General features: G+C 48.6%; 1 protein-coding gene across 2 annotated transcripts in view; it reads right to left on the reverse strand.

Annotated features, from left to right (window-relative positions):
* The window catches only part of vwf (von Willebrand factor), a 208587-nt gene that overhangs the window by 56581 nt on the left and 139986 nt on the right, over nucleotides 1-12020 (reverse strand). The gene's annotated exons all lie outside the window — the stretch shown is intronic.

Raw genomic sequence — 12020 nt, forward strand, 5'->3', positions numbered from 1 at the left:
GGGGAGAGAGAGCGAAGGTTGGGACGGCGCGATACCATCCGAGTAGGGGCAGTGTGGGAGGTGTTGGATGAGAGCGAGAGGGAAAAGGATACAAGGCAGTGGTCGGAGACTTGGAGGGGAGTTGCAGTGAGGTTAGTGGAAGAACAGCATCTAGTAAAGATGAGGTCGAGCGTATTGCCTGCCTTGTGAGTAGGGGGGGGAGGTGAGAGGGTGAGGTCAAAAGAGGAGAGGAGTGGAAAGAAGGAGGCAGAGAGGAAAGAGTCAAAGGTAGACGTGGGGAGGTTAAAGTCGCCCAGAACTGTGAGAGGTGAGCCGTCCTCAGGAAAGGAGCTTATCAAGGCATCAAGCTCATTGATGAACTCTCCGAGGGAACCTGGAGGGCGATAAATGATAAGGATGTTAAGCTTGAAAGGGCTAGTAACTGTGACAGCATGGAATTCAAAGGAGGCGATAGACAGATGGGTAAGGGGAGAAAGAGAGAATGACCACTTGGGAGAGATGAGGATCCCGGTGCCACCACCCCGCTGACCAGATGCTCTCGGTGTGTGCGAGAACACGTGGGCGGACGAAGAGAGAGCAGTAGGAGTAGCAGTGTTGTCTGTGGTGATCCATGTTTCCGTCAGTGCCAAGAAGTCGAGGGACTGGAGGGAGGCATAGGCTGAGATGAACTCTGCCTTGTTGACCGCAGATTGGCAGTTCCAGAGGCTACCGGAGACCTGGAACTCCACGTGGGTCGTGCGCGCTGGGACCACCAGAGTAGGGTGGCCGCGGCCACGCGGTGAGGAGCGTTTGTATGGTCTGTGCAGAGAGGAGAGAACAGGGATAAACAGACACATAGTTGACAGGCTACAGAAGAGGCTACGCTAATGCAAAGGAGATTGGAATGACAAGTGGACTACACGTCTCGAATGTTCAGAAAGTTAAGCTACGTAGCAAGAATCTTATTGACTAAAATGATTAAAATGATACAGTACTGCTGAAGTAGGCCAGCTGGCAGTGGGTGCGTTGTTGACACTACACTAATCAAGTCATTCCGTTGAGTGTAATAGTTTCTGCAGTGTTGCTATTCGGGGCTAGCAGGCTAGCTAGCAGTGTTGTTTACGTTACGTTGCGTTAAAAGAACGACAATAGATGGCTAGCGAACCTAGAAAATCGCTCTAGACTACACAATTATCTTTGATACAAAGACGGCTATGTAGCTAGCTAAGTAGCTAGCTACGATCAAACAAATCAAACCGTTGTACTGTAATGAAATGAAGTGAAAATGTGATACAACCTGTGAATGCGACCGGGTAGTTGAGTTCTATACAGAAGACGTTGGCTAGCGTTGGCTAGCTGTTGGCTAGCTAGCAGAGTCACCTACGTTAAGGACGACAAATAGCTGGCTAGCTAACCTCGGTAAATTAAGATAATCACTCTAAGACTACACACTCTAAACCTAAACAACACAATTATCTTGGATACGATGATACGATGATACGAAGACAGCAAAGACAGCTATGTAGGTAGCTAACACTAAACTAATCAAGTCGTTCAGTTGAGTGTAAAAGTTTCTCAGTGCAGCTAATCAGTGGACGTTAGCTAGCTGGCTAGTGAAGACTACGTTAGGACGGCGAAATACGATAATTACGCAATTATCTTTGATACAAAGACGGCTATGTAGCTAGCTGAGAAGAAATTGCTAAGATAAGACAAATCAAACCGTTGTGATATAATGAAATATAATGAAAAAGTTATACTACCCGTTGGAGCGACGTGCAGATGCGACCACTGTATATGCCTGGGAGGCAGGCATATACATTTCACTGAGCTGTGTTAAGACAGACTGACAGGGGTGAGACAATTAATTGTAATTTATCTTACTGTTCTTTTGGTGTTTTTAGGTTCACTATCCTTCTGACCCTATGCAGCCAGGTCCCATCTACTATCCCCCTGACCCTATGCAGCCAGGTCCCATCTACTATCCTTCTGACCCTATGCAGCCAGGTCCCATCTACTATCCTTCTGACCCTATGTAGCCAGGTCCATCTACTATCCTTCTGACCCTATGCAGCCAGGTCCCATCTACTATCCTTCTGACCCTATGCAGCCAGGTCCCATCTACTATCCTCCTGGCCCTATGCAGCCAGGTCCCATCTACTATCCCCCTGACCCTATGCAGCCAGGTCCCATCTACTATCCTTCTGATCCTATGCAGCCAGGTCCCATCTACTATCCTTCTGACCCTATGCAGCCAGGTCCCATCTACTATCCCCCTGACCCTATGCAGCCAGGTCCCATCTACTATCCTTCTGATCCTATGCAGCCAGGTCCCATCTACTATCCCCCTGACCCTATGCAGCCAGGTCCCATCTACTATCCTTCTGATCCTATGCAGCCAGGTCCCATCTACTATCCTTCTGACCCTATGCAGCCAGGTCCCATCTACTATCCCCCTGACCCTATGCAGCCAGGTCCCATCTACTATCCTTCTGACCCTATGCAGCCAGGTCCATCTACTATCCTTCTGATCCTATGCAGCCAGGTCCCATCTACTATCCTTCTGACCCTATGCAGCCAGGTCCCATCTACTATCCTTCTGACCCTATGTAGCCAGGTCCCATCTACTATCCTTCTGACCCTATGCAGCCAGGTCCCATCTACTATCCTTCTGACCCTATGCAGCCAGGTCCCATCTACTATCCTTCTGACCCTATGCAGCCAGGTCCCATCTACTATCCTTCTGACCCTATGCAGCCAGGTCCCATCTACTATCCTTCTGACCCTATGCAGCCAGGTCCCATCTACTATCCTTCTGACCCTATGCAGCTAGGTCCCATCTACTATCCTTCTGACCCAGGTCCCATCTACTATTCTTCTGACCCTATGCAGCCAGGTCCCATCTACTATCCTCCTGACCCTATGCAGCCAGGTCCCATCTACTATCCTCCTGACCCTATGCAGCCAGGTCCCATCTACTATCCTCCTGACCCTATGCAGCCAGGTCCCATCTACTATCCTCCTGACCCTATGTAGCCAGGTCCATCTACTATCCTTCTGACCCTATGCAGCCAGGTCCATCTACTATCCTTCTGACCCTATGCAGCCAGGTCCCATCTACTATCCTTCTGACCCTATGCAGCCAGGTCCATCTACTATCCTTCTGACCCTATGCAGCCAGGTCCCATCTACTATCCTTCTGACCCTATGCAGCCAGGTCCCATCTACTATCCTTCTGACCCTATGCAGCCAGGTCCCATCTACTATCCTTCTGACCCTATGCAGCCAGGTCCCATCTACTATCCTACTGACCCAGGTCCCATCTACTATCCTTCTGACCCTATGCAGCCAGGTCCCATCTACTATCCTCCTGACCCTATGTAGCCAGGTCCATCTACTATCCTTCTGACCCTATGCAGCCAGGTCCCATCTACTATCCTCCTGACCCTATGCAGCCAGGTCCCATCTACTATCCTCCTGACCCTATGCAGCCAGGTCCCATCTACTATCCTCCTGACCCTATGTAGCCAGGTCCATCTACTATCCTTCTGACCCTATGCAGCCAGGTCCCATCTACTATCCTTCTGACCCTATGCAGCCAGGTCCCATCTACTATCCTTCTGACCCTATGCAGCCAGGTCCATCTACTATCCTTCTGACCCTATGCAGCCAGGTCCCATCTACTATCCTTCTGACCCTATGCAGCCAGGTCCCATCTACTATCCTTCTGACCCTATGCAGCCAGGTCCCATCTACTATCCTCCTGACCCTATGCAGCCAGGTCCCATCTACTATCCTCCTGACCCTATGTAGCCAGGTCCATCTACTATCCTTCTGACCCTATGCAGCCAGGTCCCATCTACTATCCTTCTGACCCTATGTAGCCAGGTCCATCTACTATCCTTCTGACCCTATGCAGCCAGGTCCCATCTACTATCCTTCTGACCCTATGCAGCCAGGTCCCATCTACTATCCTACTGACCCAGGTCCCATCTACTATCCTTCTGACCCTATGTAGCCAGGTCCCATCTACTATCCTCCTGACCCTATGCAGCCAGGTCCCATCTACTATCCTTCTGACCCTATGCAGCCAGGTCCCATCTACTATCCTCCTGACCCTATGCAGCCAGGTCCCATCTACTATCCTTCTGACCCTATGCAGCCAGGTCCCATCTACTATCCTCCTGACCCTATGTAGCCAGGTCCATCTACTATCCTTCTGACCCTATGCAGCCAGGTCCCATCTACTATCCTCCTGACCCTATGCAGCCAGGTCCCATCTACTATCCTCCTGACCCTATGCAGCCAGGTCCCATCTACTATCCTCCTGACCCTATGTAGCCAGGTCCATCTACTATCCTTCTGACCCTATGCAGCCAGGTCCCATCTACTATCCTTCTGACCCTATGCAGCCAGGTCCCATCTACTATCCTTCTGACCCTATGCAGCCAGGTCCCATCTACTATCCTTCTGACTCTATGCAGCCAGGTCCATCTACTATCCTTCTGACCCTATGCAGCCAGGTCCCATCTACTATCCTTCTGACTCTATGCAGCCAGGTCCCATCTACTATCCTTCTGACCCTATGCAGCCAGGTCCCATCTACTATCCTTCTGACCCTATGCAGCCAGGTCCCATCTACTATCCTCCTGACCCTATGCAGCCAGGTCCCATCTACTATCCTTCTGACCCTATGCAGCCAGGTCCCATCTACTATCCTTCTGACCCAGGTCCCATCTACTATCCTCCTGACCCTATGCAGCCAGGTCCCATCTACTATCCTTCTGACCCTATGCAGCCAGGTCCCATCTACTATCCTTCTGACCCAGGTCCCATCTACTATCCTCCTGACCCTATGCAGCCAGGTCCCATCTACTATCCTTCTGACCCTATGCAGCCAGGTCCCATCTACTATCCTTCTGACCCTATGCAGCCAGGTCCCATCTACTATCCTTCTGACCCTATGCAGCCAGGTCCCATCTACTATCCTCCTGACCCTATGCAGCCAGGTCCCATCTACTATCCTCCTGACCCTATGCAGCCAGGTCCCATCTACTATCCTCCTGACCCTATGTAGCCAGGTCCATCTACTATCCTTCTGACCCTATGCAGCCAGGTCCCATCTACTATCCTTCTGACCCTATGCAGCCAGGTCCCATCTACTATCCTTCTGACCCTATGCAGCCAGGTCCCATCTACTATCCTTCTGACTCTATGCAGCCAGGTCCATCTACTATCCTTCTGACCCTATGCAGCCAGGTCCCATCTACTATCCTTCTGACTCTATGCAGCCAGGTCCCATCTACTATCCTTCTGACCCTATGCAGCCAGGTCCCATCTACTATCCTTCTGACCCTATGCAGCCAGGTCCCATCTACTATCCTCCTGACCCTATGCAGCCAGGTCCCATCTACTATCCTTCTGACCCTATGCAGCCAGGTCCCATCTACTATCCTTCTGACCCAGGTCCCATCTACTATCCTCCTGACCCTATGCAGCCAGGTCCCATCTACTATCCTTCTGACCCTATGCAGCCAGGTCCCATCTACTATCCTTCTGACCCAGGTCCCATCTACTATCCTCCTGACCCTATGCAGCCAGGTCCCATCTACTATCCTTCTGACCCTATGCAGCCAGGTCCCATCTACTATCCTTCTGACCCTATGCAGCCAGGTCCCATCTACTATCCTTCTGACCCTATGCAGCCAGGTCCCATCTACTATCCTTCTGACCCTATGCAGCCAGGTCCCATCTACTATCCTTCTGACCCTATGCAGCCAGGTCCCATCTACTATCCTCCTGACCCTATGCAGCCAGGTCCCATCTACAATCCTTCTGACCCTATGCAGCCAGGTCCCATCTACTATCCTTCTGACCCTATGCAGCCAGGTCCCATCTACTATCCTTCTGACCCTATGCAGCCAGGTCCAATCTACTATCCTTCTGACCCTATGCAGCCAGGTCCCATCTACTATCCTTCTGACCCAGGTCCCATCTACTATCCTTCTGACCCTATGCAGCCAGGTCCCATCTACTATCCTCCTGACCCTATGCAGCCAGGTCCCATCTACTATCCTCCTGACCCTATGCAGCCAGGTCCCATCTACTATCCTCCTGACCCTATGTAGCCAGGTCCATCTACTATCCTTCTGACCCTATGCAGCCAGGTCCCATCTACTATCCTTCTGACCCTATGCAGCCAGGTCCCATCTACTATCCTTCTGACCCTATGCAGCCAGGTCCCATCTACTATCCTTCTGACTCTATGCAGCCAGGTCCATCTACTATCCTTCTGACCCTATGCAGCCAGGTCCCATCTACTATCCTTCTGACTCTATGCAGCCAGGTCCCATCTACTATCCTTCTGACCCTATGCAGCCAGGTCCCATCTACTATCCTTCTGACCCTATGCAGCCAGGTCCCATCTACTATCCTCCTGACCCTATGCAGCCAGGTCCCATCTACTATCCTTCTGACCCTATGCAGCCAGGTCCCATCTACTATCCTTCTGACCCAGGTCCCATCTACTATCCTCCTGACCCTATGCAGCCAGGTCCCATCTACTATCCTTCTGACCCTATGCAGCCAGGTCCCATCTACTATCCTTCTGACCCAGGTCCCATCTACTATCCTCCTGACCCTATGCAGCCAGGTCCCATCTACTATCCTTCTGACCCTATGCAGCCAGGTCCCATCTACTATCCTTCTGACCCTATGCAGCCAGGTCCCATCTACTATCCTTCTGACCCTATGCAGCCAGGTCCCATCTACTATCCTTCTGACCCTATGCAGCCAGGTCCCATCTACTATCCTTCTGACCCTATGCAGCCAGGTCCCATCTACTATCCTCCTGACCCTATGCAGCCAGGTCCCATCTACAATCCTTCTGACCCTATGCAGCCAGGTCCCATCTACTATCCTTCTGACCCTATGCAGCCAGGTCCCATCTACTATCCTTCTGACCCTATGCAGCCAGGTCCAATCTACTATCCTTCTGACCCTATGCAGCCAGGTCCCATCTACTATCCTTCTGACCCAGGTCCCATCTACTATCCTTCTGACCCTATGCAGCCAGGTCCCATCTACTATCCTTCTGACCCTATGCAGCCAGGTCCATCTACTATCCTTCTGACCCTATGTAGCCAGGTCCATCTACTATCCTTCTGACCCTATGCAGCCAGGTCCCATCTACTATCCTTCTGACCCTATGCAGCCAGGTCCCATCTACTATCCTTCTGACCCTATGCAGCCAGGTCCCATCTACTTTTAACTCCTCGCAAGTGTGGCTTGTTTGATGTCTGCTGTGAAGGAATACCACAACAAGTCAACTACAGTGTCTCCTTCACTGCAGCCGAGGTGAGTAAAGACATTTAAACGTGTTAACCCTCGCAAGGCTGCAGGCCCAGACGGCATCCCCAGCCGCGCCCTCAGAGCATGCGCAGACCAGCTGGCCGGTGTGTTTACGGACATATTCAATCAATCCCTATACCAGTCTGCTGTTCCCACATGCTTCAAGAGGGCCACCATTGTTCCTGTTCCCAAGAAAGCTAAGGTAACTGAGCTAAACGACTACCGCCCCGTAGCACTCACTTCCGTCATCATGAAGTGCTTTGAGAGACTAGTCAAGGACCATATCACCTCCACCCTACCTGACACCCTAGACCCACTCCAATTTGCTTACCGCCCAAATAGGTCCACAGACGATGCAATCTCAACCACACTGCACACTGCCCTAACCCACCTGGACAAGAGGAATACCTATGTGAGAATGCTGTTCATCGACTACAGCTCGGCATTCAACACCATAGTACCCTCCAAGCTCGTCATCAAGCTCGAGACCCTGGGTCTCGACCCCGCCCTGTGCAACTGGGTACTGGACTTCCTGACGGGCCGCCCCCAGGTGGTGAGGGTAGGCAACAACATCTCCTCCCCGCTGATCCTCAATACGGGGGCCCCACAAGGGTGCGTTCTGAGCCCTCTCCTGTACTCCCTGTTCACCCACGACTGCGTGGCCACGCACGCCTCCAACTCAATCATCAAGTTTGCGGACGACACAACAGTGGTAGGCTTGATTACCAACAACGACGAGACGGCCTACAGGGAGGAGGTGAGGGCCCTCGGAGTGTGGTGTCAGGAAAATAACCTCACACTCAACGTCAACAAAACTAAGGAGATGATTGTGGACTTCAGGAAACAGCAGAGGGAACACCCCTATCCACATCGATGGAACAGTAGTGGAGAGGGTAGCTAGTTTTAAGTTCCTCGGCATACACATCACAGACAAACTGAATTGGTCCACTCACACTGACAGCGTCGTGAAGAAGGCGCAGCAGCGCCTATTCAACCTCAGGAGGCTGAAGAAATTCGGCTTGTCACCAAAAGCACTCACAAACTTCTACAGATGCACAATCAGGAGCATCCTGGCGGGCTGTATCACCGCCTGGTACGGCAACTGCTCCGCCCTCAACCGTAAGGCTCTCCAGAGGGTAGTGAGGACTGCACAACGCATCACCGGGGGCAAACTACCTGCCCTCCAGGACACCTACACCACCCGTTGTTACAGGAAGGCCATAAAGATCATCAAGGACATCAACCACCCGAACCACTGCCTGTTCACCCCGCTATCATCCAGAAGGCGAGGTCAGTACAGGTGCATCAAAGCTGGGACCGAGAGACTGAAAAACAGCTTCTATCTCAAGGCCATCAGACTGTTAAACAGCCACCACTAACACTGAGTGGCTGCTGCCAACACACTGTCATTGACACTGACCCAACTCCAGCCATTTTAATAATGGGAATTGATGGGAAATGATGTAAATATATCACTAGCCACTTTAAACAATGCTACCTTATATAATGTTACTTACCCTACATTATTCATCTCATATGCATATGTATATACTGTACTCTACATCATCGACTGCATCCTTATGTAACACATGTATCACTAGCCACTTTAACTATGCCACTTTGTTTACTTTGTCTACACACTCATCTCATATGTATATACTGTACTCGATACCATCTACTGTATGCTGCTCTGTACCATCACTCATTCATATATCCTTATGTACATGTTCCTTATCTCCTTACACTGTGTATAAGACAGTAGTTTTGGAATTGTTAGTTAGATTACTTGTTGGTTATCACTGCATTGTCGGAACTAGAAGCACAAGCATTTCGCTACACTCGCATTAACATCTGCTAACCATGTGTATGTGACAAATAAAATTTGATTTGATTTGATTTGACTTGATTGATGAAGGCATGTCACCCAGCAAAGTCAGCAGCTCAGTCATCAACTACATGCACCATTTTTTCACCAACTACGGAGTTGGGAAACACGTGTGAACGTGATTTGTGATAACTGCAGTGGCCAAAACAAGAGCAAGTTTGTGCTCTGGTATTGTGCCTGGCTGACCATGCACAAGCTCCACCACAGTCTGGACCACTTCCTGATCACAGGCCACACCAAGTTTGCCCCCGACTGGTGCTTCGGCCTCATTGTCCTTCTGTAGCTCAGTTGGTAGAGCATGGCGCTTGTAATGCCAGGGTAGTGGGTTCGATCCCCGGGACCACTCATACGTAGAATGTATGCACACATGACTGTAAGTCGCGTTGGATAAAAGCGTCTGCTAAATGGCATATATTATTATTATTATATATTATCATCAAGCAGCGCTTCAAAAAGACCAGAGTGAACCCTTTGTCTGAGATTGCTGGTATTGTGAAGGACAGCACTGTGACAGGGGTCAACACCCCACAGCTGGTTGGACTGGAGGATTTATTTTATTTTACCTTTATTTAACTAGGCAAGTCAGTTAAGAATAAATTTTTGTTTTCAATTTCAGCCTAGGAACAGTGGGTTAACTGCCTTGCTCAGGCGCAGAACGACTGATTTTTACCTTGTCCACTAAGGGATTCAATCTGGAAAACTTTCGGTTACTGGTCCAATGCTCTAAACACTAGGCTACCTGCCGCCCCAAGATGATACGGTGCTGGGGGAAAGCTATGGCTGACATTAACACCTGACTCCGCACTTCAGGCCCACTGCTACAGATCAAGCAGTACCAGCACTTCAGGTGGATATCATTTTCATTGCATTGTATGAGGTTATTGTTCCTCTCTAAACTTGGGAGGTGAATTGATGTTGTGCCAGGTTGTAATGTATTCTGATTTTGTTGTTGTTATTCCCTGTTTTACAGCTTCGATGCTGATGTTGTTAGGGTCAGTCGGGACCAGGTTTCAGCTGCTGCGCAATGCTGACATTCCTCCCATAGATGGTCTGCCTGTACAAGCATCACCTGGACTGGACACAGCTCAACAAACTCATCTTTTTGAGGGAGTTTTGCGATAAAAAGGCTATGAACATCACATGCCCTGCACCAAAGTCAAGGGCAGGACAGAAACAAGCTCCCTAGATTCCTTTGTTCATGATTGGTTCGGACAGACCAGTCATCAGCACTATCTGCAGTGCCTCGATTCAAATGACTCTCTGCTAACACACACGCCATGCATTGCTGCTACTATTTTTTTTATCCTGCTGCTCAGCCACTTTAACCCTGATTGTATGCATATAACTTCATCGTCTATCACTGATATTGATATTGTTCTTGTACTTACTGTATATTATTTTATTTATATTGACACTATTTCTGATATTGCTACTATGCAAGTAATCATTTGGCTGTACCGTTTACACCTTCTGTAGAGACCATCCACTTAGCAAGACATAGCAAAATATTGATATATAAACTTTATATTGATATGTGACATACCACAACAATATCATGTGACTATATCAAGTGTCCACCACATAAATATATGGTGCATGCATCTGTTTATGTTCTATACATGTGCACCTCCGTCAGGTTTCAACTCAGGTTGCATGACCTAAACTTATGTATGGAATACTGTGTGATAAGTGTATGTGTAACAGCATATAAAGTATGGTAATGTACTGGTGTGATGGCATTTGGACAGTGGTGTAAAGTACTACTTAACTATTTCTGGGGGTATATGTACATTACTTTACTATTTATATTTATGGCAACTTTTACTTTTACTTCACTACATCCTGAAAGAAAATTATTTATTTTTTACTCCATACAGTTTCCCTGACACCCAAAAGTACTTGTTACATTTTGACAAGAAAATTGTCCAATTCACACACTTATCAAGAGAACGTCTCCGGTCATCCCTACTGCATTTCATCTGGTAGACTCACTAAACACAAATGCTTTGTTTGTCAATTAGGTCTCAGTGTTGGAGTGTGGCACTGGCTATCTGTCAATAAAAAATTAAAACATTCAATTGGGCCATCTGGTTTAATATAAGGAATTTGAAATTATTATAACTTTCACTTTTGATACTTAAGTACATTTTAGCAATTCCATTTACTTTTGATACTTAAGTATTTTAAAAACCAAACTTTTAGGACTTACTTAAGTAGTATTTTACTGGGTGACTTTTACTTTTACTTCAGTCATGTTCAATTAAGGTATCTTTACATATAATGACAATGTAGTACTTTCCCACCACTGGATGTGGGCGGTTTTTAGCATTTCTTTCACGTGACCCATCAATTTAGACAAGTGTGTCTGGTTAAGGGTCATCTAATACTTATACCATATTTATATCTGGACACAGTTTACCTGGAATTGTTCCTTATTGTAGGCTACTACCACTTTTAGTCTTTACTACACTACTCACTGTTTAGCACATGACCTCACATGTGGATCCTTAAACAGATGGGTGGGGCTGGTTTAAGAGGGTGTGAACAATGCTGAACGAGTGGGGCTGGTTTAAGAGGGTGTGAACAATGCTGAACGAGTGGGGCTGGTTTAAGAGGGTGTGAACAATGCTGAACGGGTGGGGCTGGTTTAAGAGGGTGTGAACAATGCTGAATGGGTGGGGCTGGTTTAAAAGGGTGTGAACAATGCTGAATGGGTGGGGCTGGTTTAAGAGGGTGTGAACAATGCTGAATGGGTGTAGACAAAGGAAGCTCCCCAGGAGGTACCAAAAAATTCAAGGCCCTTTTC

This window comes from Oncorhynchus gorbuscha, linkage group LG01 (assembly GCF_021184085.1).
Source record: "Oncorhynchus gorbuscha isolate QuinsamMale2020 ecotype Even-year linkage group LG01, OgorEven_v1.0, whole genome shotgun sequence".
Lineage (NCBI taxonomy): Eukaryota > Metazoa > Chordata > Actinopteri > Salmoniformes > Salmonidae > Oncorhynchus > Oncorhynchus gorbuscha.